The sequence below is a fragment of the Megascapheus bottae genome, chromosome 36 (assembly GCF_031878675.1).
Source record: "Megascapheus bottae isolate mThoBot1 chromosome 36, mThoBot2.hap1, whole genome shotgun sequence".
Taxonomy (NCBI): Eukaryota; Metazoa; Chordata; class Mammalia; order Rodentia; family Geomyidae; genus Megascapheus; species Megascapheus bottae.
In genome coordinates, this window is record NC_143544.1 from 201,221 (window position 1) to 226,925 (window position 25,705).

Below are 25,705 nucleotides of genomic sequence, written 5' to 3' on the forward strand. Positions count from 1 at the left end.
AAAATTCAGTGTTTCAACCAAAAGGGATTATTTCCACATTCCATTCTGATAGAATGTTTTGCTCAGGGTCCAGTAAGAATTTCTGGGAAAAGGTATTCTGTTTAGCCATTTATTAAGCACCTTAATTCATGAATAAAAACAACCCCCAAAGGATCAACAGTTGGTGAAATTATGTAGGACAGATATATAGACACGAAGACTCTGGGCATTACATCTTTTGTAAAGGCTCATGGATAAATAGTAGCTAAAATCTCCAGGATTTAGCTTCCTGTGTTTCTGATTTCTCTGGATGGGGAACTTTCTATGACTAATAGCACCCTCTGGCATCTGTTTCTCTAGGGGGAACAATACATTAGCCATAGAAAGATTAAATATAATGATTATGATTTCCATTTCTGGGACAAGGCCTTTTCATCAATAATTATGATTCGGTGCCAAACTGGCAATCTTTAAGCACTGGCCCTATCGTTCATAATAATGAGCAGATTCATAACCCATGCTCCTTAGCTGTAGAAGGCTAATTAGGACTTTAACCAAAAACACCACTCATGTGAACTGCTCACAGAGGTCACTGGCTACAGAACACCAGTTCTGGCCAAATGAACTCCATGTGCTGACCAGGAGTAAAGAGTACCTGCACTAGAAAAGGAAGTTACAGCTCAGAGTGTAACCCTGAGAGACAGGCAAGTTTTAATTCCTGCAGGAGTATGTGCTTAAACATGCAAATGGAAATCATAGCCAAATCAAATATTCCAAAGGGCAGTGAACAACTATGGATAAAATATGAAATTATTGTCCTTAATGTACTATGTTGTCTCTCATCTCCTTTGCTGTCCCTTGTTTATCTCATATTGTTACAGTATCTCACAATTCGTATCTTTAAAGGGCATGTGTTCTAGTTGGAAGACAAAGAGGTGGACTGGAGACTTTTCTGTTTGCTAAACATAATACAATTACATAGGAGTTACCTAAAATCCTGTGAAGAGCCTAAGGTGATTTGTCCAGGTATCCAAGTTAGGCAAGAAGAAGATTTGCTTTTACCAGCAAAACCAGTCTTTGTATAAAGCCTAGCATTATTTCCTACATAAAAATTATCTCAGGAGTTCTCCCCTCTTAGGTCCGCCTGCATTATTGCCTCAGAGTCCCTCTCTGTACACAAGCACTATTCAGCCATGGTTCATAGGAATCATTGGACATTTAAACACTCAATGTCCTTATGTCTTCAGCCACTGAGGAAACTGAAGTACAAGTCTTTACTGCCCTTCTCTATATAGACACTTGAGGAGGATTTAAAAAGCCTTGGGTGGTCATGTTAGGATATGTAAGTCTCCATTAACTGGTCTCATGACTCCATACAGTGTGGTCAGAGAGATTTCTATGGGATTATGCAGCACTTTTCATTTAGAAGCAGCTGCTGTTTCCTGAGATAGAGAGAGAGCCAATCACTTATGTATACTACCAAATGCTTTAAACACTTGAAATCTTCATACAGGGATGATGTTTCAGGGTATCCTGCCAACACCAATTTTTGCAGTACTTTAGACAACAGCAAAAGAAAAAGGAAATTCAGTGCTCTTGGCTATTCACACATCAAGGCACAATGATTTCAAGTTCCAATTATTTGTGGGGTATCTGAGACGGCAGTCTATGTTGCACCGTGTTCTCAGCCTGTGTTCAACACCCAACTATAGCTGTTATCCTTTTCCACAATAGAACTCTTTGCTATTTCCATAAGTGATTCTCCTCTCTGATTAAGTAGAACAATATACATAAGAATCTCCTAGCAGAGATTTGCAATAGAGCAAAAAAACCTTGATACAAAAGGCCATATAGTAGGACGCTAAATGAAAGGATCTCTAGGATATAGAAACATAAGCCATATAATGAATGCTTGTTGTTCTTAAGGTACTATGTTATCTCTCATGTCTTTTGCTGTCCCTTGGTTATCTCATATTGTTACAGTATCTCACTTTGTTACCTGATATATCGGATATATTTGTATTTGGTTATTTGAATTTGGATAGGGAACGGGGGAAAACAAGATGAGGGGTGGGGGTGAGGGGAGGGAAATGGGGACCAAGGCATGTGGAAGGGTATCAATGTATGGGAATTAATGCACCATCTATCTGGCAAATATCATGTAACCTTTCTATTAATTACAATAAAAATATATGAAAAAAAAAGAATCCCAACTTGTGCCACTAGTTGTTACACAAACAAATACCAGTTCTGCTATACTCAGCTGGTATTTGTCTGGTATACTCAGCTTTTGCACAGCTCATTTTCCAACCTAAAAAGAGCTTCTCTTGCAAGCAATCTAAACACTGATAACAGATTGAAGCCTAATCTGTCTCATGCCTAACCTCTGCCTGCTTTCACTACCCTCCAAAAACACACTTTCATATGAGGAAAAAGTAACTTTAATTTTAGATGATTCCAACTGTCTTAAGGTTCCACCAGGTTACTGCTGGCTTGTTTTGAAGCTGATTGCTTCATTACTGCTTTCAGGGGAATTAATATCAACTGCCTGCTTGCTGTCCTTGTTAATATCTTTAAAACTTCTTGATTTGGGCCCCTGATAGAAAGACACCCAATGATGGGGCAGTGATTTCTCTATCTTCCCGTAAGTGTCTGATCTCATTAATTAATGAGGTGACCAGGGAGCTGGACTCACTTGTCACTATTAGACAGCTAATATAATAATCAAGACTCGTGCGGGCAAAGTATGAGAACAAAAACCTTTCTGCTCCCCTCCTTTGTCAAGCTGACAAATGACCTATCCTAATGTGGGCCTCTTTTAATAGTAAATATTTTATAAACACAAATGCTAAGGAAACAACAAGACAAGTTTATTCCACTCCAAACAATTTGGAATGACATATATACAAGGCCAGAAACCCAGCTCTAGGAGTTCCAACAAGTGGAGTCTTGCCACTTACCTCAATTTCCCAAATAAAGGGCAGAATGGTGCTGAAGGGCAAGAAGAGCAGACTTACTATGCAATGTGAGTACAGAGTAATGTAGGAAGAGACAAAGTAAACACTTCAGTTAACCTTTACAGAGATGAACTTTAGGTTTAAAAATAGGAAGAACTGAGGCAGAACACTAGGGGTATGTATAATTATTCAACTGTCTCAGATAAAGTTGGGGATAGTATCTCAGGAACTACCAGGGAGGACCTGGGCTCAATAAAAAGTAATTTATATATGAATGTATGCTTTATTTTCTCCAGGGGTTCACTCTCCTAGGAATTAATGTAAAAGAAATAGTAGTAAATTTCAACAAAATAAAGTTAGATTGAGTGATGTGTATCTCAGTGTATATAAAGAAGCAAAGGAAGACAGCAAACTAAATGTCCAAAGAATAGGACAGATATAAAATGGCATCTGAAATACTAGTTTAAAATTTTATTCATTTATATGTTATTTTTCATTTTTTGTTGAGTTTATTGAAGTTTTGTTTTTGTTTTTGTCTTGCCAGTTCTAGAGCTTGAACTCAGGGCCTGAGCCCTGATCTTGGGCTTTCTCAAGGCTAGCACTCTACCAATTGAGCTGCAGCACTACTTCCAGCTTTTTCTGTGTATGTCATACCAAGGCTTCATGCATACAAAGCAAGCACTCTATCACTAGGCCATGCTCCTGGCCCTAATTAGTTCTTTACATGTTGTGGTTACTAACTTTTGGTCTGGTAATTCACAGACGGTATCTACCTAGAAGAAAGGGGATGCTAAAAACACAACAAACACAGGCCTAAAGGTCAGTAAGAGGGACAGTACAGTGGGAGAAGGGAAAGATCGTTGTGGTATATAAAAACTGAGAGAAGAAAAAAGATATTATAAAGGGGTATCATGGAATTAGAGAGCTCTTATTCATACATAAATCCTTCCAAGGGTATCCTGTAACATCACTTCCCATCATCTTCAACATCCTTTCAGTCTCTGAAGGATACAGGTTTACAGAATGAAGCATGGGTGTCCACCAGGGAGATGTGGGAATTTTATTTCACCTCTGTGGACTTCAGCAAGCTGCTAGATATTCCAGAGATGTAAATTCCACGTGCAAGCCACTTCATGCACTAAGCATGCATTCGTAGGCATTAATTAAGCTGCATTAAGTCAGTCAGCTCAAATAAGGCTGGACATTAACAAGGTGGACTGGATCATTTTCAGAAGTTGCTTTCTGCTCCCATTAGCAGACTGATTATACTCTAGCTCTCATTCAGGGGCATGTCACCAAACTGTCTACCAAAAGGTACATTACAAGAATGCAAAATTTTAAACACTGAATATCTGAGGAAAACAATAAGAATATTGAACACTGGAGTCACGCTTTTTTACCTCTTCAGCAAAAGTAGTAATCAACACAAATGTTTACTGTTTGGAACTGCTGAACCTAAAATATGTATGTGGATGGAAATGCAATGTCCACAGGATCTGTTTGCAATGTACTAGCTATTACACTGCAAACAAAATTACTTCTTATTTAAAATGTATCCCACATGCTCAGAATCCATCCCGATCAACACACTGAAGTATAACTTATGATCCAGAAATGAAATTATGTATCTGACTTGGTTACCTGGTGTATTGTATATATGTTTATTTGCTTATTTGAAATGGGGAAAGGAATGGAGAAAACAAGATGATTGGGAGGGGGTAGGAGAAGGGAAAGGGGGCAAAAACATGAGAAAGTGTATCAAGGTTGGAGAAGTAATGTCCCCACTACCTGACAAATATAACTGTATCCCCTCTGTACCTTATCCAGACAATAAAATATAAAAAAAAATCTTTAAAGAATAAAAGAAGAAATTATGGACACACTCCAATTAAAAATAACATTTCATAGAACATAACTCTTATTCATTATGCATCTACCAATGCTTCAGAAAAACACTGACAACTCTTCACAGAGAGCCTTGATCTACTTCACCAAACAACACAATGTAGGTGAATTAAAGAGAAACTATAGGCAACCTTTTATGACTTATATAACAACTTCCTGGAATAACTTCAAAAGTTAACTGTACAAAAATAAAATGGTTAATGTTAAATACTAGCTCTAAGATTTAAAAGATTTTAAATTACTTAATATTTCTGATTCATATTTTTTTCATTCATATATGTATTATTTGCCTTTTATATATATCAGACACTATTTCAGGCTCTGGGACTACAGAAATGAATAAAAGATACTACAATCTCTGCCTTTATATTGTTTTAATTTTATTCTTAATTAGAATAATATAGTAGCTATTGAAGATGAAGGCAAAAGATTCATTGCCTATGTAAGTATTCTGTCACAAAAATTAATAACTGAACTTCAAAGAAAAAGACAACACATGTCTTCAAAACTTTACAAGAAGTGAAATACATGGTATTTCTTCCAGTAAACAATAGCAAGTTTTAGCCTGGAGCCATGGCTCGTGCCTGTAATCCCAGCTATTCAAGAGGCTGAAATCTGAGAATCCTGATTCAAAGTAAGCCCAAGCACAAAAGCCTGTGAGATTCTTATCTCCAATTAACCATCAGAAAACAGGAAGTGATGCTATAGCTCAAGTGGTAGAGTGCTTGCCTTGAGCTGAAGAGCTCAGGCCCAGAATTCAAGTCTCACGACTGACAAAAAAAAGAAGCAAAATTAGTAAGTATTAATAACTTAATAATTTAAAGATATATCCTGGCTTTTCATTAAAATTTCAAAAAATCAGATAAACTAGCATCTACAGTAAGGAAAAGGCAAACACTAATGAGTTATTTAAAAAATACAAGAGAAAAAAATATTAATTAGTGCCAGTTAGGTCAAAGAAGTGACCAAAATTCAAATGCTATTAATATTCCAACTGGACTTCTCTTTTCGTATTATTAGGAATTGAACTCTGAGCCTCGTACTTGTTAGAGAAGCACTCTACCACTTCAGCCAAGTCTCCAGCTGCTTTTTATGTTCACAGTTTTCCAGGTAGAGTTGCGTTGTGCCCAGTTAGATCTGAGCTGTGATTCTACTTGTACATCCTCATGTCCTGGGCCACCAATCCCCATTTAGCCTGTGGGCTATGGAGAGGGAAAGCAACAGAAAACTATCTATTGGAGTTCCTATAAGTATCACTGTGGATGTCAATGATTTCAAGAAAATTCATCAAATATGGACTTCAGAATTTTGTTTGAGAAAGTGGTCTCATAGTACCTTACATTCATATTCTTATTTCCAAAACAGAAAGCTATCCATTATGCCAACAATGATGTAAGAAACAACCCTGGTACTTTTCTCAAATGTCCTACAGGCTTAAGTCTTCTCTGTTTTGATGGCTACTTGCCGCAGGAATATGTGCTACATTATAAGATAAAAACAGAATCGGCCAGGCATCGGTTAGAATTTATTATTGTAATCAACATGATAAACACATTGTTGATAACAAGCACCATAAACAATCTGTTTTACACTTAATGTAACACTAAAAACATATTTAATTGCGTCACTATTATTCTAGGTGTTGAATTGTTTTCAATTTATTTTGTAGAGCCATGACAATGAAACTGAACTGCAATCACAGATGCAACTATGAATTTTTAATTTTTCATAAATCATAAGTAATATGTCCATAAATGCATAGCTGTCCTTGAGATGATGGATTTTTTTATTCTAGAAATATAGTGGAATCTGTTTAGAGTGCAAACTTAGCTAACTCAGCAGTCCTGTGCAGCTGAGTGACAATGGACATGTAGAAATTTTATTTTCTGTAGGACAATTTTTTGCAAATTATCAGATGCTTATTTTTTTCTCTTTTCATGGTATTCTGACAGCACACTCATTGAAAATGGTAAAGTAGTTGAGCTCCAACCATTTAGCTTCAGGATCAATTTCTCAGAGGAAAGCTGAATTGGAATGAAAGAATACTGATACTGAATTTCTCACTATTAGCATATATAAGCTAATTTCCATTCATAATGACCAAGAATGTTTTCCTCCCCATTTCTGTAACTAGGGCAACAGCCATTTTGAACTGTAGTAGAGGGCATAATGGAAACAAAAAAAAGTAGAAAATTCTATTTAAGTAGAAGCTGCAGCATTTGAGTATAAACTGTATTTGCCTGGCTATCTATCTACATAAATATTCTCTGAAGGAGGAACAGAAACAGATCCCACCACCAGCCATATACAAGGACGTTACAGAAGTCAATAGATGGAGCAAGCAAGGTGATACACTTTATAAAAAGAACCCATGGCTATATAACTGTCTGTTCCAATATATTTTCTTATCTCTGATTTTTATATGTGGGAGGAAGGCAAGGAGGAATCAAAGCTTGCAAGGAGAATTTTAGCTAGTTATTTTGCTAATTTAACGTTCAGCATCTGGTCCACCTGCTGCTGAGCACAACTACAAGCAATCCAACACTGACCATGAAATGCTTACTGAAAAATAATGAAGACTTGACTTTTGACTGAAATTCTTTGCAAGTGAATTAACAACATTCAGGCTTATTAAAACCAGTCAATAACTAACCACACTTTTGCTTTTGAACTATTTTAACAGATAGCTGCTTTATGTGGTTTCATATATCTCCTAAGCTCACAAACATTTGCATTTTCTTTATGTCTTAAAAAATAACTGCTGTGGGTTTTTCATTCTTATCCTCTTAAGCACTGAAGTTTCCCATATGAAATTTTAGTCTGGACCTTTTCTGTTTTACAGTGGTAAGAGAAGAATAAGTTACTAATTAACTCTAAAGTAGAGGCATATATATTTTTCAACATATTCTTTGGAAATTCAAATTGACTGAGGAAAACACTACACTTATTTCTTGGGCTGAAAAATGTGAGACTTTGCCAAGGTAAGTGCTTGCTTATGCATGAAAAATTTAAGTTAGAAAAATTTGATGCAATGACGGGTCGTCTTCCAATAGCAACATGACTTTTTATTATTTTTCTGGAGGTACTGTAGGATAAAGTTTTCTAATATTCCCTGCAATATGCACACAATCCTAAATCTAGGAGTCCTTGAAGAATGCCATAGTTCTATATGGCACATCATACCCATATGGAATTTATGCCAATTAGTAGATATTTTCTTTTCCTTTGTCTACCAAAATCCACTTCTAGAAATACTGGAAAGAAGTTTTTCCTCTCATTCAGAGGCTTCCTTTTAATCAAAGACAATAACTTCTATATGAAAGGAAGAATAAGGTTTGGCCTATGAGAAGAAATATAAAGGCTTGTATTGGGGAGAAGTGCCAAAGTAATTACAATATTCATACAACTTCTCAAAACATTGGTGACAGGTCCAAAACTAATTACCGATTGAAGAAGCAAACTAGACTATATACAAACTAGTTTGATAGTTCTATGGGCAATCAATAACACTGCAACCAATGTGGCCTGAAGTCTTCAAAGACAGAGCCTATTCTCATGGTCCCTAAATAAACACAAAAGTCTGTTTTAGTAGATTAACTGCATTAAAGATTCTAAATTCCAAATAGCGGTTATATCACATCCATGGTGTTTCCCCAGAACTGTGTAGTCCTCTCCCATTCGGACTGTAGGCTTGACCATGTGACTTGCTCTAGCAAATAAGATACTAGTCTATGTATCCCAAGTACAGGTTTTTTAAAGTATGCATATTTTTGCTTTCTTTCTTTTGTTAATGAGCTGACTCATTCCTAGATCCTTACTATGACCAAAATAAAGTGAGCTAATCTTGTATGAGTGAGGGATATGAAAGAGATGGAGTGAAGCTGAGTTGTCCAAGCTAATATCATTCTAGTCTAGGCTCCTTTGTTAAACTGTCAACTGACAACAGATATGTAAGCTAGCCCAACTTGGATTACCTTCATCCTACACTGTTATATAACCACTGAGATAACACATAGACTCATGATAATAATGTGAATATTCTAAATCTCTTCATTTCATGATTATTTGTTACACAGTATTTTAACAGCAACAAGTAATAGGATTGCATTTGGTTACATTCTGAAAACTTTGTTAGATTCTTATGAAAAACACTTTTTTTGACTGAATAGGCTGAGTAACTGAACACAATAATCTTACCCGTTCTTTTCTCCCCTCAGTACTTGTAAAGGAAATGCTTTATAGCTTTGATAATTTCCCTATAATTATGACTGCTTGCATTTAGGTATGATATACATATTAATCAAACTTACTTACGGCCCTTATTCAACTTCCATGTCAACATTTTAAACTGTTACTTAAAAGTAGTCTTTAGACCAGAAAAGAAACAGCATCCTAAAAAATTAATGTTTCATTTGGAAAGTAAACTATCCTTAAGTGATGGGTAAGCAATTTAAAAGGCAAATCCTACTCCAGCATATGAAACAGCTTACTCAGGCAGTCTTTGGCTACTAAATTTCTCTTTACATATTTTCAGTAATAGCTAGGTGGAAAATGAGAATCAGTCAATCTAATTATTTATTGTGTTAGAACTCAAAGATCATTCTATAGGTATCCTTCATTTCTTTTTTTTCATATATTTTTATTGTAATTAATAGAAGGGTTACATGATATTTGCCAGATAGATGGTGCATTAATTCCCATACATTGATACCCTTTCATATGTCTTGGTATCCATTACCCTCCCCCTCACCCCCACCTCTCATCTTGTTTTCCCCCGTTCCCTAATCAATTTCAAATAACCAAATACAAATATATCCGATATATCAGGTAACAAAGTGAGATACTGTAACAATATGAGATAACCAAGGGACAGCAAAGGAGATGAGAGATAACATAGTACCATAAGAACAGCAATCATTCATTATATGGCTTATGTTTCTATATCCTAGAGATCCTTTCATTTAGCGTCCTACTATATGGCCTTTTGTATCAAGGTTTTGCTCTATTCCAAATCTCTGCTAGTAGAGCCCAAGGTTTCTACTGCTTATGATAAATAAGGGAAACCATTGAGCCTAAGTTCCTTTGAGTCTGGCTTACTTCACTTAATATGATCTTTTCTAAGTCTTTCCATTTCCTAACAAATGGGGCAATGTCATTCTTTCTGACAGCAGCATAGAATTCCATTGTGTGCACCTGCTATCTGGCAAATATCATGTAATCCTTTTACTAATTACAATACAAAAAATTTTAAAAAAAGTTTAAAAAAATGGCCTATAGACACATGAAGAAATGCTCAACATCTCTGGTCATAAAAGAAATGCAAATCAAAACAACTCTAAGATTCCACCTCACTCCAGTTAGAATGGCCAGGATCAGGAAAACGAATAACAACAGATGCTGGAGGGGATGTGGCCAGGAGGGATCACTACTACACTGTTGGTGGGAGTGCAAATTCGTTCAACCACTATGGAAAGCAGTGTGGCAGTGCCTCAAAAGGCTAAACATAGAACTCCCCTATGACCCAGCCATTCCACTACTTGGCATTTATCCAACCAACCAGAAACAAGGACATACTAAACCCACTAGCACAACAATGTTCATTGCAGAACTATTCACCATAGCATAGATATGGAACCAACCTAGATGTCCCTCAGTGGATGAGTGGATCAACAAGTTGTGGTATTTGTACACAATGGAATTCTATGCTGCTGTCAGAAAAACGACATCGCCCCATTTGTTAGGAAATGGAAAGACTTAGAAAACATCATATTAAGTGAAGTAAGCCAGACTCAAAGGAACTTAGGCTCAATGGTTTCCCTCATTCGTCATAATCAGTGGAAACCTTGGGCTCTACCAGCAAAGACCTGCAATAGAGCAAAATCTTGATACATAAGGCCATATAGTATGAAGCTAAATGAAATGAACTCCAGGATATTGAAACAAAAGCCATGTAACGAATGATTGTTGTCCTTAATGTACTATGTTGTCTCTCATCTCCTTTGCTGTCCCTTGGTTATCTCATATTGTTATAGTATCTCACTTTGTTATCTGATATATTGAATTTATTTCTACTTGGTTATTTGAAATTTGATAGGGAAGGGGGGAAAACCAAGACGGGTGGGGGGACGGGGGGGAGGATAATGAGTACCAAGACATGTGAAAGGGTATCAATGTATGTGAATTAATGCACCTTCTATCTGGCAAATATCATGTAACCCTTTTACTAATTATAATAAAAAATTTAAAAAAATAAAGAATGAATTCTTGTTCTACCTACATCATGACTCTCTTGGCATCTTCAAAAGCAAATGCCCTAACAAACTGGTCAGAAGCACATGAGCCAAAGAGCAAGGAGGGAAAAAAATCACCTTTACAGCAGATCCAATGTTTTTAAGCAGCCTTTGTACCAAGTGTTGTTGTGAAGGAACCCTCGCTCTCTGAAACAGCTAATGAAAATTTAAAACGGTATAACCACGTCAGAAAACGTGTTTGCTGTTTCTCCAAACCTTAAACACCCACCTACTGTATGATTAAGGTATTCATGCCTCGCAATGCATTCCAGAAAGAAAGAAAAAAAAACAGCATATACTGCTACAAAGACTTGTGCACACATGTTCACAGCAGCTTTATGTGTGGGGAAACATAAAAATAAAACAGTAATAGCCAACGGAAGCTCCACATTTGTGCACCAGTCTTGAGCACGGACACTCAGGCTGCCGGCCCAAGTGCAAGGGCCAGGAAGGCACCGAGCGGCTGAGCTGTGGTTATAACTCTTCCTTATCTGACAGCTAATGAAATGTAAACAAAAGCCGTCTCACCGTGACTCCCGCAAGACACAGACTCAACAATCTTCACGGCAAAAACCAAAAAATGAAAAATCCCACTGGAAGGCTTCACGCATCGCACGCTTCAGGCCTGGGAAATGCGCCCAGGGGCAACTTCGCGCATGCGCAGATCCTCCCGCCTGAGAGACACGCGCAAGGCGCAACTTCGCGCAGGTGCAGATCCTCCAGCCTGAGCTGCACAAGGCACAACTTCGCGCATGCACAGATCCTCCCAAAACCTACCAGCCCAGTCAAGGCCCCTCGTTCCTCTCAGACCATGAGGCCCCAGCCCCATGCAGGCCCCGTGCAGCCCCTGTGTCGCCCCAACTGGGGTCTCTACTCCCTGGTTCATTCACCTGCAAGCCCCGGCACAGATACCTGAAAGACCTGGTCTCTTTCTTCCTCAGGGTCAGGGGTGTTAGGGGTGGGGAAGAGGACGCCCTTGTCCTTCCTGGGGTTCTTTCTACTTTGAGCGGCTAAACGCGGCCCCTGGTCACTTACCGGGCTCCTCAGCTCTGGGAGACACGTTTGAGGCAATGGCGGGTGTTGAGCTTCGCGTGTTTGTGGGGAGAACGGCATCAGGGCCACCTGCTCGCGGCTGCCATCGTGGGCCATGAGCTGGGGGCGTGGCCTTGGCAAACACGCATGCTCACTGAGCACCGAGGGCCGTGGCCCAGCGAAGAGCACGCATGCTCAGTGAGCACGAGGGCCAAGGCCCAGTGAAGAGCACGCATGCGCAGAGGGAAGGAAGATGGCCCGAGACAATAGGGACGCTGCGTAGCTCTCTCTCACAAAAAGAGAGAACTAAGGAGTCCCACGAGCCAATTATCTTAAGAAATCCACAACAACAAACTCAAAAGGCAACGGAGAAGGACTCAAAGTGGAAAAGAAATCCAGATAAAGCTCACATCCAACTTTCTCAAAGAATTCGGAACGCGAGGACCCCTCCCCCACCTCCATCCGCCAGTTCCAAGCCACAGAAAGCGCCGGCGGGCCGGGGGGGGGGGGGGGGGGGAAGCGGCAGCAGGCCGGGAAAAGCGGCTGCGGGCGGAGGGGGCCAGCCTGGGAGCCCGATTGCTGCAGAAACCAACATACAACCGGGCCAGCGAACGGCGGAAGCAGCAGAACCCAGACGCGGAACCAGAACAGCAAGCAGCGGAACCCAGACTCGGAACACAGGCGACAGCGGAGACCCGAGGGGAGTGAGAGACTCCCCACCACCGTGCAGCACCCGCAGAGGGATGCAGAGGCGTGAGTAATACAGCGCGTCCCCAAACACAAAGGGAAAGCAGAGCGGTGCCAAGCAATAGAACTTAACTCAGACCCCTCCACCCCGCCCACACAGGCCTAAAGGCAAAAAGAATACAAGGACGAATCCTAAAGTTGGCTGTGCCTCCACTACCAGATTTTTGTAGACTCCAACTTACAGGCCAGAAGTTGAGAATTAATGGCCCAGTAGATCAAATTAGTCCCATTCCATGTTGTTTAAGCAGCATAGTATTTCTACACATTTGAGCCATCATTTAACAAAACAGAAGACCTATATCAGGCACCAGTATCTCACACTTACAATCCTAGCTACTCAGGAAGCTGAGATCTGAGGATCACGGTTTGAGGTCAACTTGAGCAGGAAAGTCTGTAAGATTCTTAAACCTAATTAACCAATAGGAATTCAGAAGTACGGGTATGGCTTGAGTGGTACAGCACCAACCTTAACACCAACCCTTAAATTAATTAACATACATGTGGGTCTGTGTATATGTGCACACATATATATTATTGTATATATATATATACATCTATTATGTATGCTGTATACATGCACATGTGTGTGTGTTTGTGTCAGAAGACTTAAGTTTAAAATTTAAATTTCCTTAAAACAATGAAACAACTGACCATTCTAGGCTTACAGTCCTGCCTCATGATGATAAGCTGTAGCAGAGTAGAGGCTTCCCCTCCAGATAAACTACTCAGCTGATCACAGCCCCTGTTACTCCCACTAGTCCCCACTCTAGCCTGTTTTCCTGCCTTAATCCTGTTGAAATCTTGGCTCTTCCTAAGGTGGTTCTTCAATTACTCTGTGTCTGTGTCTGCACAGTAATTAAAGACTAAACTCAAGTTGGGCATGGTAGCACTTGCCTATAATCCCATCCTTAGGAAATGGAAACTGAAAGATCTTAAGTTTGAGGCCAGCCTGGAGTACATATGTAGTTATTTCCAAGCCAGCCTAAGCTACATAGCCAGATCTTGTCTCAAAAAGGAAAAAGGAAAAAAAAGTCAAAAATCAGAACAGAAAAGAACAAAACCGATTCGGCTCATTTTGGTGCTCAGAATGAGATTTCTACGTTTGGACCTTTTTCATTTTCTTCTCATATTTTATTATAATATTCCAAAGAAACTCTCAGAAGGCAATGATTATATCATATATTTTGCATTTCCCACAGCTCTCCATATAAAACGAAGTACAAAGTAGATAATTAATGATTGTTAAAAGAATGCATGAGTAAAGAATACATATATATATAAAAAATAAAACAGGAATTACTTGAAACATGAAAGCAAGATTATAACAACTGCTTGTTGCTCATGTTTTTAAAAACATGAAATGTCAGTAGTAAAACTATTTGCTTTTAGAGGGGTGGGGGCGGGGGGAGGGAAATGGGGACCAAGACATGTGAAAGGGTATTAATGAATGGGAATTAATGCACCATCTATCTGGAAAATATCATGTAACCCTTCTATTAATTACAATAAAATATATGAAAAAATATTCATTTTTGAGCCAGGTTTGAGAGCTCATCTTTATAATTTTAGCTTCTTGGAAAGTGGAGATCAGGGGGTTGAGCAATTCAAGGCCATTCCAGTCAGAAGTACTCCCAACTCCATATCAGCCAGGGGCCCTGATGGCAAGCACCCGTCATCTCTGGCTGGGCGCACATGGCTTTTGCCTTCATCCTCAGTGACACATGGGAGCACAGCTAACAGGAATGTAGCCCAAACCTGTCCACCCCAGGCTAGTCCCAGCCTCAAAAATAACCAACATTGAAAGGGCTTGGAATAATATCTCAGTGGTAAAGCACCAGCCACCAAGCATGTGGCCCAGAGGTGAATTCAACACCTCCAAAATGAATGCACACACACCTTACACAGAACAATACTAGTAGCCTGCTTTTCAGTGCATTAGCTTGGGGAACGATTGTGCCTGAGGTTATTTTCTAATTGATCAGTAAAGCTTATCCTTATCACAGTTCTATCTAGTTGATTCTTTTTGAGCTTTCTTTCAGAACTGCAAATCAGTCATTTCAGGACCAGACTAGAGGTACAGCAAAGATTATCCTGAGGCATGTAATTTGTTTTAATTTCAGTGAATCCTCAAGAAAAATTTCTGAGACACCTTCAGTACATTTTGACAACCCCTATTATTCTCAATGCCACAAATCATCAGGAAAATTCTAATATTAATATAGTGTGGAGTTATGAAATATTTGCCCAGAGAATAGTTCATATTAAAATTAATATTTAAAATGGCTTGTTTTCTACCAAATGGATTTCATTAATATCCTACTAACATACAAACATACAGGCCTTTTTCCTGTCTTAATTGTTTAGTAACTAGCATTTCTTCTAATCAAGTTAATCTTAATCCCTTTAAAGCACAACTTACAGTAATTCCACAACAATGCAGCTAACTAGTAGGCGAGTTTTAGAAAAGATGGAAATAATGGCTCTGTGAGGGTTTTTTAAATCATTTTTCATGTATTTTAAAGCCTGCAGGATTCCAAAATTTTTATGACCTTAAAATTATCTCACTTTTTAAACATATAATATTAAACTTGAAATTGTCTATGAAAGAAGAAAAATATGTAGGAGGCTGCAAAACATAATAGTATCCCAGAATCAGAGAAAATGTGGACTGTCTGAGCTTAACAGAAAGGCCATCGCAGTGCTAAGTCTTTTCCTCTTACCTACAGAGACCATGCAGTGAATTTTAAGAGTGCAATCTGATGAAAGAGGAAAAGGAAAGATGCTTAGAGAATATAAACTACTCAGAGCATCAGAGTTTCATGGGAAAAGGTACTGTGTTTTAAAATCATATTAATAACACATATGGTCTCTCTAGGTAACACAACATGCATAAAGCTTACTGAGTGTTGTACATCTAATAATCCATATGCATAACAATTGGCATTGTTCTTTACATGCCTCTACAAAGTGCCGCTCGGGTTCATCTTTCTCTGTAAGCTTTTTACTACCCCACACCGAGGAAAGCTGCAGGAAAAAATAATAAAATAGCATATAGGATAGTTGTGATGGACAGCAGTACCTTCCCACAGAACTGGATGTCTGGTCGACCTCGGTGAAATAGATATTGTTACTTCAGGCCAAGGTGTTAAGTAATTTTGCTCTGTGTGTTCTGAGTACTGGGGAATCAAGTCTCAGTCCCTGATGGCATTGTAAGTTAAGGTGTAACTGATAAATCCAACAAAATCCAGCCGAAAGAATAGGCATTGTTGATCACACATTGCCTGCCAAACAGCCAACAGGCTTGATCCGTGTTCTGTTATTTAGTCTGTTGAGTTTTGTGGATGAGTGGTTCAAGTGAAGTTTCCAGTGTTGTTTCTCAGTCTTGAGAAACGTGGATGGTACCATCAGTCTCTTCCTCACTCAGTAGTCAAGGGCACATCTTAGAGACACCATTCTGGTTTCTTTGGCAACAGAACAGCATCAAAACAGGGAAGCAACCAGCAGGACAGGAAGAGCTCTTTCAAGTTCACATCTAAAAACACCACTCCCAGTCATACATCTGGAAAACAGGCCAAGGAAGACACATTTGAAAGATACTCTGCCTCAATGGGAATTTTGAAAATTATGTAAAGGAATAGGACATTTCCCTTTTGTGGGAGGACAAATTAATACATCATACAAAATCCACTAGCATAACAATGTTCATTACAGCACTATTCACCATAGTAAAGATATGGAACCAACCTAGATGTCCCTCAGTCGATGAGTGGATCAACAAGTTGTGGTATTTGTACACAATGGAATTCTATGCTGCTGTCAGAAAGAATGACATCGCCTCATTTGTTAGGAAATGGAAAGACTTAGAAAAAATCCTATTAAGTGAAGTAAGCCAGACTCAAGGGAACTTAGGCTCAATGGTTTCCCTCATTCGTCATAATCAGTAGAAACCTTGGGCTCTACTAGCAGAGATCTGCAATAGAGCAAAATCTTGATACATAAGGCCATATAGTATGAAGCTAATTGAAAGGACCTCCAGGACATTGAAACAAAAGCCATATAACGAATGATTGTTGTCCTTAATGTACTATGTTGTCTCTCATCTCCTTTGCTGTCCCTTGGTTATCTCATATTGTTATAGTATCTCAATTTATTATCTGATATATTGAATTTCTTTGTATTTGGTTATTTGAAATTTGATAGGGAAGGGGGGAAAACCAAGACGGGTGGGGGGTGTGGGGGGGAGGGTAATGGGTACCAAGACATGTGAAAGGGTATCAATGTATGTGAATTAATGCACCTTCTATCTGGCAAATATCATGTAACCCTTTTACTAATTACAATAATAAATAAATAAATAAATAAATAAAAGAAAAAGCATGTGCACTGTTTTGCTTGCAGGCATAGAAATTACATTATTCACAAATATTTTCTACATAGTAGGTAGGGTAGCTACACTGGACATGAAAGGGCGGGGACAATTAATATGGATGAAACAGTCCTGTTTCATTAACTTTCTACCTTATTGTTCATTTATTTCTTCAAATTTTGGGTTTGTCTGAGAGATGAGAGATTCTCTTCTCTCTTTGATTATATCAGAATAAAAATAGATATTGGTCTGGAGGTTTGGCTCAAATACTAGAGCACCAGATGTGCAAGCAAGCTCAGCAAATATGAAGCCATAAGTTCAAACCAAGTATTTTCTAAAATCATCATCATCATCAATAAAAATAATAAATAGCATAAGCTGGGGACAAGGCAGAAAAGTTCATGAAATGTTAATTTCTAATTAATCAGCAAAAAGAAAAAATTCAGAAGTGGAGATGTGCCTCAAGTGGTAGAGCATGAAATAGTTGAAATAGCCAAGTGAGAGCTCAGGGTCCTGAGTTCATGTCCCAGTGGTGCTTCTCTTAATCAAATATGAATGCACACATACTGAAAATGTACATGGTATACACTGCCAAATACACAGCTCACTCCCTCCAGCAGCTCCTAAAACCTGTTATTAGGTTGCAGGTTTGAAGTTTAGCAACTCCACATATCTTAGGCACCTTATTTCAACGAGGATTGAACAGAGGGACCAGGAAAAGACTTAATTAACTAGGGCAGTATTTCTCGAGATATTTGTTGTTGACATTGCAAAAGGGACAACATATTATATTTGATTTCCCATTTTCAAAGCAGAAGGAAAGGCAATCCACAACATAGGAAACATTTCACTTTCCTTCCTATTTTAATCAATCTTCAAAGAAAGACTGGGGTGGGAACACTTAAATCATAACTCTGCGGTTATTGAAAACCCCAAGAATGATGAACTTCATGCATATGATGTTGAAATAACACACAATGAATTGTAGGCACTCTGAACGGCAGTGAAATTTACAACTCCTTTCCTCTGTTCCAAAATAAAAAAAGAATTTCTATCTTCCCAGCAAGTGGTCTCCAAAATAAATGCTGTTCTCACACCCATGAGCAAAGAAATAACTTGGGGCAAGAAAGCACAGTGTGTTTTCATTTACAAATTATATACATCACATCACTTTACTAACATGCTGCCAAATATAAAAATTGAAATATAAACTGTATGAGATATAAAATGCAGTATTTTTCCCCACATTGCCTGACATACTGTTCCACATAACTCAAATACTGACTATGATGATGTCTCGTGCATAACTATAAATATCTACCTCCCTAAATATCCCTTCCACACAGCTCAAAACAAAAAACTTGAAGACAACTCTTGTTGCTGGCATGCCTCTTTTAGAGAGCCTAAAAGGACAGAAAAAAGTTGAGACCATAAATGATGCTCTCAATTTGGGTAGGTACGATACTAACTGAGTGCTTTCCAGGTGTGAGGCATTGTAATGTCTTGTGTTTAATTTTCCCCAAAACTCCATGTGGTAGATCATCTTCCCAGTTAACAGCTAAAGAAACTGAGGACTAATGTACCTTAGAATTGGCTAGTTAGAAAACAGTAGCAAACTGTGTAAGAATCCTTTCTTGACTGAATTTATTCTGGGTCCATGGCCCGCCAGAGAGAAGCTTTGGATTCCCAAGGGGATCCTTAGCAACATGGGAAGGAGGGGGAAATTTGGGTTGTCTGGAGGCACAGGGAGATGTCAGGGTTCCTCTCATCTTTTGGTAGAAGCGAGGGATGCTAATATTCTGACGTGGACAGGACAGTCCAAGAACATACCCACAGTGCTGTGGAGGGAGAATCAAGAGGTATCAGAGATGAATGACGAACCAGATATGTTCATCACAGTGCAATTTGTAATAGCTGAGTAGTCCAAGACTCAATAAATTACAGTGTATCTATTTATCAGAGCTCTGTGGCTACTAGCATGACGTTTTTTCAAAAGAATAACCATATGAAAAAAATTCACACTTCCTATTTACATGTGCAAAAGCAATATTCGCCAAAACATTCATATTCACAAGTCCTAAAAGTAATCTGGTTAGCAGGGTTGTTGTGTTAGAAAAGTATTTATATGTTTATGTATGCACATGGGAAATACTTTGAAAGACATCAGCCAAAGTATTAATTACTATTTGTTGCTGAAGTATAGTAGAGAGTCCATATAAAATATTTTATGACAGAATCATTATAAATAGCCACACATACCACTGTAAGAAGGAAACACTCATAAGTAATATAATCTATTATCTCAAAGTCCTTATGAATTCCGTAAGCCAAAGATTTGATACCCATCTTTTCAGAATGTGTCACTGGCAGCATTTTATTTCATTTTATTTTCTGACATCAAGTTCTTTAATAATAGAAAAGAAAAGCACCAGGTATTTCTCACCAGGTGCCTTTGCAATGGCAGCAGAGTTCACTGGTATATTTTTTTCAGAGCCAAAATAGCACCTACTATTCACATGCCCTATCTTTAAAGCCTTCATTGTTTCACTATGATTCAAAAGTGAAGTTACTCACTCCCGCCCACACAGCAAGAACAATACAATCACAACACTGAACTGAATAAATGCTTGAAACTTCATAAATACTAAGTATCTCATCTCAGAATGTCTTATGAGTAGAAATCATTATGATGCTGTCTGCCATATAATTTATCTTTATCTTTATCATCATCATCATCATCATCATCATCATCATCATCGTTTGGGTTTTTGTTCTGGTACTGGTGATGGAACTCCATCACCTGAGCCACACCACCAGTCCAACATTTTGCTGGTTAATTGGAAATGAAGAATTTTCTGTTTGGACTCGCTTCAAACTGATCCTCCAGGTCTCAGCATAGTGAGCAGGTAGGATTTCATATGTCAGCCACTGGTGTCTTGCTCAGAAGTCTTACTTTATTAGAACACAGTCTAACAAATTACCCTTTATTTTACTGACCAGTACCTCATTGTGACCTGGAAAAAAAATACAACTAACATGGCAGCAAACCTTCAAAAATACCATGAGATTTATATCGGCCAAAAAAACTGCTAAGAAAAAGTTTATTCCCCAATACAGATGAAAAATTTGACCTACAGTAGCAAGAAAAACAACAAAAAAGAAAGAGCTGGACAAACACAAAATGGAGAAAGAAGATAAGAATTGTGATTTCTTTCAAAATTGTAATCATTAAATAAAATAAAATTTGCTTATTTTCATCTTCAAGGAATCCAAATGGTTTACATTATATCTAGCATACAGACTATTACTAAATAATAACAGTTAACAATATCACAAAGTATAAAGGTTTTCAGAAACATAAAAATGTTAGAAGGTATTTCAGATACTTCTTTGATTCAAATTAGAGAAGATATATCTAATTATGACATGATATCAAAAGGAATGCTGTATAAACTAAGTAAGCAAAGATATTGGCCAGTAATATTAAAAGTAATTCCTGAATGTTTCTCAAGTATGTGAAATACACAGAAAATCAATGCCTAGCATGACAGTGCCACTTGTCAAAACAGTCTGTTAATTATCTTTATCATGCTCATGGCAAAATAGGATACTGTTGGATAAATAACATCTTCACATAATTGAAATCCATGCTATGTTTTATTAATTTAGATCCTCCGTTTACCCCAAGAGGGGGTGAAGATGACTGGCTACATCTTCTGTTGCAAATATACACAAAGCCTTATTTGCAATGGAACAAAAACACAAATTTAGAATTGGATTGACGAATGTCCAAAACCCAACTCTACTACTTCAGTGCCTGTCTTTGCACAAATTATATCATACTACTGACCTACCGTGTCTCTATACATTAAAAATAAACAGTGCCAATAATCAGATCCCTCATAGGGTCCAGTAAGAAAAACAATGAGATGTTATTTGTGAAGTTCTGGCAACACAGCAGGGATTTGATTGCTGTGAATTTTTTTTATCTCCTTCCCATTTTTACCTTTCTTTCCTTGCTTTCATACCTAGATCTTCACAAGGAAAGTTGATCTGGAGGGAAAACAGAAAGAAGGAAGAAATAAAGGGGGGAGAAGGGAAGGAGGAATAGAGAGAAGGAATGGAGGGAGGGAGAGAAGAAGACAAAGAGGAATTCACCTTACCAGAGGCTTACACCTGTAATCCTAGCTACTCAGGAGATTGAGATCTGAAGATGGAGGTTGGAAGCTAGCATGGGACAGGAAAGTCTGTGAGACTCTTTAACCACCAAAATTCAGACGTGGAGCTGTGGCTCAAGGGGTAGAACTACAAGGAACAGAGCTAGGTCCCTAAGTTTAAATCCTAGTGCCAGCACCAAAACAAAGAAACTCACCTTAAATTCAAAGAATGTTCTAGGGAAAAGGAACTATAAACAGCAACAGGCTCAAATCCCCTGATTATACAGATTGTGAAACTGAGACCACATCAGGATCATTCTATAGAAACATGCATGCACAGGGACCATTTCCTCTTATCCTCCAGAAATGACTAAAACTAGAGGCCATTGGGGAAAAAAAACCCTTCAACTTCCAGGGCTCAAAGGGCTGATTGTTCCATGGCCACAAAGTTCCCTTTTACCCAGTTTATACAAGATGTGGAAGGTGGTAAACTAGGAGTTAAAAAATATAAGCAACATTTCTTTTCTGGACTGTCCTATGTCCTTGTGAGAATTGCATAAACAAGCTTGAGGAGTGACTGCAGAGAACACCCCTTGGACACAGCACAAGGGCTCCACCTTCAACCTCAGAATGAAGAGGAACTTTTCAAAAATGCTATCTGAATCTTTAAAAAGCAGATCAGAAATGCAGTCTCTTCTTACAAAACGTGAACCATATAACATTTCACTTTGCAAGCTTTCATCCCAAGAATTTTATTCTTCACTGGTGAAATCACACAGGTAAAATTTTAAAATAGGGTTTTAAAAAAAACTATTCCATTTCCTTTTAAGTTCTTCATCATTCATGCTGCTGTGTCATTTTCTTTATAGTTGCAACAGAAGCTGATGAGCTCTTGCATTCTAATTCTCCTAGAGCTTCACTCCAGTGGACTTAGGGTTTTGCAACAAAGAAAAAGGTTAATCTTTGCTCAGTAGATCTATTCATAAATTATTCTTTATATTCCAATAAATACTTGGCAGTTTGGGGAAGAGAAACTTCAATCATGACAAAAGAAAAGAAAATTCAGTGCTATTCAGAGCCATTACTTAGACTTTGAAGATTAGTTTTTACCAATCACATTGGTGAGTGATATAGTTTATATTAAAAACCACATAAAATATTCTCTTAATTCACAGAGTAAAACTCCCAAATATAGGTTAACTCCTAAAGAAGGTGATATCGTGACATCCCAGAATGGAAGGCCATCTTTCTTCTATCATATACTTATAGATGTTGGTATGTGCACCCTGTTTTTTCTTTCTGACTCTACCACATTCTCAGATGTCTAAGTCTTGATAAAAAGTAGTCACAGATACTCAAAGGAAAGGGACTATCTAGCTAAGGAAAACTAGAAAAAATTATATCCAGAGCTCTTACCTTTCCTTTATTCTGATTACAAACCTGAACTCAGAAATGTGAGTTTGGTGAGTCCCAAAAATGTTGGAAAGGGTTGATTACCCCCATCGGAGCAAGGATTAAAAGCAAGTCCTATTTTCGTTGTATTTTTTTATTCAGCACCCAAACTTTTCAATGTGCCTTGCTCATTTATAATCTCCTATATTTGAAATTCAAAGAGCAGTTGTTAAAAGCTTAGTTCCATGGTAGGTGTTCTTAAAATGTATTCTATCCTCTATAATGATGTGGTGGCTTAGTTATTCTATTATGGTGTGTTTATCATTGAGAAAACAGAGTCTAAAGAAATTAAATAAGCCCAGAGTTGAGTCAGTGGACCAGAAAACCTGAACTCTTAATCCCTCTGCTGTATACCACAACCCTCCCTATAATCCATATGCAAATGAGTACCCAATTCAATTCAACAAATATTTCAGAGCAATTTATACTTAACAAGACATTGTACTTTATGAGAATGAAGGATAGAAATATTAGAGGACTTGCCTGAAATCTCAGAACACTTTCACAAATGTCCATACTAGAACTCAAGTACTAAACGTTGGGCCTGAAGAGAAAGCAAGAAGACAAGTTGAAAGAGAACAACCTCTGGAAATGAGACACATTGGTCCTCAGAATCCAGGCCCATCACATCCAATGTATGACATAGGTCTAAAGTGAACCTTACTTATTTTACATCCCCACCAATTAACTAAATTAAATATTAGGTACTGCTCTGCAGTTTTATAGAACTTTTTACTTTGTTTAACACATTCTAGTCTTCTTCACTGCAAATGAAGTAGATACTCCTCTTAAAAACAATGTGAACACAGTAGTGGTACTTGCCTGTAAAACAACCTTTTGAAAGGTGAGACGGGAGGATCATGAATTCAAGGGTCACCCTGGACTACATTTTGAAATCCTCTCTAAAAACCACAAAGGAAAGAAAAAGAAAATATGGTTTCAGAAATATAAAAGCCACATATAGTTTTTCAGATAAAATAAGGGACACTCAACTAAATTGGAATTTCAGAACCAATTTTTCAGTACAAGGATGTCTTAAATATTGCATGTTTATCTAAAATTAAAACTTTACTGGGCAGTTCATATATGTTTGCTAAATATGGCAACCTAAAAATGGCTGTGCTTGAAATAACTAAGAATTTCTTGGAATATCATTCAAAACAGAACAAAAATTTCTTCCTCCTAGAAATTAAAATATCTTAAGATGTCAATAACAAAAAAACCCATAAGGAAAAGAAAGGAAGGACTGTGAAACTAATTTCCCTTGGAACACATAGCCACTGTAATTATCAGAAGCATTTGGAAATGACCCATATATTGCTTAGAAATTTTGATCAATAATACTTCTAATCTTTTGCCCATTCTCCTCAAGATTTAATTTCTGGAATCCTATTTATTCAAAAGATGTTAGACATTGTCATTTGATTGGTTTATTTCCACCTGTGAACTTTGAACCATAATGGAGACTTTTGTTTTGTACGGTCTGCTCTCCTCCCTTGACCTACAAAGGAGACCCTTTGGACTGGACATGGAGATCAGAACAGATGCTCCAGTGCACAATATCCAGACTCGGAACACAGATTTATTTCCTCCAAATCAGTTTTGTTCAGTGAAGTTTCCCCAGACTCTCAACCACTGCCAAGGTTAATGTAGGCCCTGACTCTGCCTGCTGATTCATATTAATTAAGACAATCAATGCTCTTGTTTCATACAGTGTCTGTTTTTAATATAACCTATTTGATGAGGCTGTATTAATTTAGGAGAAATATGCACTGGCATTCTGGCATGCACTTTTCCTAATTATCTCACAGCTCTCATTCCGCAGTGAAATTAGACTGTGGTTATCACGGTTAATGGAAGCCCATAGCTCTTAGCTAAGTGATCTCCTCCAGTGGAAAGTCATCGTTTCTTGCTCCTGGCTACATAAACATGATTGTTCTATCTAAGCAATCCCCTGTGGCTGTGGATGTGAATGTTTTAACAAAATGTTCTGCTTTAGAGCTAAAGGATGGCACCTCATTTCTATAAGTAGGAGGATAACAAGATTGGAATGGGAGGACTGTGAAAGGAAAAGTTACCCAATAACAGAAGTGAGACAGGAGAAGCAGTTTTCAAGGGTGTGCAGGAAATAGGAAGCCTGACCTGGTAGTTATGTGTTCAGGTTCAAAAGAAATCCTTTATATGTTCCCTTATGCTTCTCTTGAGTTCTACATCACCTATCTCGCACTGCCCATTTTTCTTTTAAGAACTCAGTAGAATCTTGGTCCAAATGAGGACTTACTCTTCTGTGTGCCTATCCACTCTTTTCAATCATTCACTTACTAAGTGCCTACATCCCTCACTAGAATGAAACCAGTCACTTCCTGCATGAAACATGAATCCATGAGGCAGGCAGCTCCACAAGATAATTTAAGTCAATCATTACAAATTGTAAATACACTAAGAATTTTTAATGGATTGATTTGATACAAAATGATCTGGCAAAACAATTTTTGAAAGAGGGACAACATCTGGGCTGAAACTGTTGTGATTACAAATATTCAGTTATCGGAAGAACCAAGAAAAGAAAATGAGCCCGTGAAGGAATAGTACTCATGAAATCCTGAAGCAGGACCCTTTCTTATTCTAGAAACCAAGCCAAGGCTAGAGTATGAGGAGTCATGCAGAGAATACAAGAGAGACTGATTATAAGCTTCCACCAAAGGAGCCTTTTGCCTTCCCATGTTCCTTCTACCAGTGGACCGTGAAAAGGGGTTGACAGCACATCATTCCCCTGGCCTACTGGACAAATATGTAACTTAAAAGGAAGTAATGACACAG

General features: G+C 38.0%; 1 long non-coding RNA gene and 1 pseudogene across 1 annotated transcript; both read left to right on the forward strand.

Annotated features, from left to right (window-relative positions):
- The first annotated feature begins 12,805 nt into the window (after positions 1-12,805).
- LOC150042156 (uncharacterized) lies at positions 12,806-20,439 on the forward strand. Its single transcript, XR_016533629.1, has 3 exons — positions 12,806-12,916; positions 15,637-15,739; positions 20,277-20,439. It is a non-coding gene; the product is annotated as an uncharacterized LOC150042156 (long non-coding RNA).
- A 3,905-nt stretch (positions 20,440-24,344) lies between these two features.
- LOC150042157 (histone-lysine N-methyltransferase SETD2-like) overlaps positions 24,345-25,705 on the forward strand; it is a 74,305-nt pseudogene continuing 72,944 nt past the window's right edge.